Raw genomic sequence first — 2077 nt, 5'->3', positions numbered from 1 at the left:
TCCACCCTTTCCCTGGTCAGGAACACCTCCCAGTTGTTGACTCGACCCTTGTCTGTGTAGGTGCCGAAATAACTGGAGACACTGACAGATGAGCACTTCATCAGCTCGAGAGTCCCACATTCCCTGACCTCACTGATCCCTTGTCGAAGCTTCTAGTCAGCACCATCTCAAGGGACATTGACATAGCAGCCAAGCTCATTGGAGCCGGGACTGGAAAAGTTGGAGTGGTGTCTCTGGAGCCGGCATTGGGACTGGGTTTGGGAGCCTCATCCTCGGTTATGCAGGAACCCCTCTCTGAAGCAGCAGCTATTCTACATCATCCTGGGCTTTGCCTTCTTGATGGCTTTTAATGTAGGGGTTTTTAATATAATATTCACATGTAATACACTTGCATAGTTAAATCACTTTTTAAAAGAATTGTAAATATATATATACCTATATCATAACAAATTCTTATGTTCCCTCCCCCTCTTGCATTCATTGCTTGCTCCCCAAATCCCCTCACCCTCCTGACTCCTTTGCTCCCCACATGCCCCAGACCAATGTATCAGTTATTGTCTCTAAGTATCCACTCCTTCTGTGCTTAACACACTTGGAAACCCAATAGAAACAATAAAACACATAGAAACAATAAAACACAAAAACAAAACAGCAGGAAGAGAATAAAAACATTATAAAAATGAAAGTAAAGAGTAAGAAAGGAAAGTTCACCTTCAGTATTTTAAAGTCCAGAGGTGGGTGGGGATCTGTTGTAGAACAAGTGAGAAATACTTGACCCTAGAGCAAATTCAGGTTGGGTCAAGAGGTAGGTCAACTGACCAAGTATCATATTATGCCATGGTCTGATCCACTATGATCAAGTTTGCAGTCATCTCTGTCTGATAATAAAGCTTGTCAAGAGGATCTGCCAAATGCCTAATATGACTAGATATTCTCCAGATGGACTTTGAGTTCCCACTGTCCACTTAGCCTTTAACAAATTGGAGGTTCACAATTGTAGCTCTGAAACTTTTCCCTTCATCATATTTGTATTTTGTTGTCACCATCTTTGGATCACACAGGCTGATGTGCTTCTTCAGTGTGGACTTACTTGACGCCTCACTTAGACTGGTGCTTGTTTGATGACAAGACCTTTAAGACCCCAGATAATCGATAGCCTTGCGCCATTTGCTTTCTTCACCACACTTTGCTCTAATGCCCTTATCTTTAGTGATCTCCCCATGAAGGCGAGGATTGCGCAGAGCCATGTTATAAGATCCTGTCCTCAGAATAAGATCACCTAGAGCACTGATCTAGCTAAATCTTGTCACAAACCATGGGCACTTCTATCGAGTACCTGGAAAGTGACAGGTGAGACTCCACAACCACCAAGGTAGATGAGGAGGACGAAATGAGAAGAGAAGTGGGTGCTCCCCCCTTTTTTGTATGCTTTATTTATTTATTTTTAAAATATTTTATTAGGGGCTCATACAACTCTTATCACAATCCATGCATATACATAGATCAATTGTATAAAGTACATCTGTATATTCTTTGCCCTAATCATTTTCTTTCTTTTTTGTACATTTTATTAGGGGCTCATACAACTCTTATCTCAATCCACACATATACATGCATCAATTGTATAAAGCACATCCGTATATTCTTTTCCCTGATCACTCTCAAAGCATTTGCTCTCCACTTAAGCCCTCTGCATCAGGTCCTCTTTTTCTTCCCCTCCGTCCCTGCTCCCCCCTCCCTCATGAGCCCTTGATAATCCACAGATTGTTATTTTGTTATATCTTGCCCTATCCGGAGTCTCCCTTCCCCGCCTTCTCTGCAGTCCATCTCTCAGGGAGGAGGTCACATGTGGATCCTTTTAATCAGTTCCCCCTTTCCAACCCACTCACCCTCCACTCTCCCAGCCTCGCCCCTCACGCCCCTGGTCCTGAAGGTATCGTCCACCCTGGATTCCCTGAGCCTCCAGCGCTATTATTCTATCTTTCTGTATTTGTTTATAGTTTCTGTTATTTGCTTCCTGTTTGGAGCACAGAAGAAGTGGATACATAAAGACAACCACTGAGGCAATGGTTTATCT

The sequence above is a fragment of the Tenrec ecaudatus genome, unplaced genomic scaffold, assembly GCF_050624435.1.
Source record: "Tenrec ecaudatus isolate mTenEca1 unplaced genomic scaffold, mTenEca1.hap1 Scaffold_99, whole genome shotgun sequence".
Taxonomy (NCBI): Eukaryota; Metazoa; Chordata; class Mammalia; order Afrosoricida; family Tenrecidae; genus Tenrec; species Tenrec ecaudatus.
The sequence above is the reverse complement of the archived record's forward strand: the minus strand, read 5'-3'. Positions refer to the sequence as shown.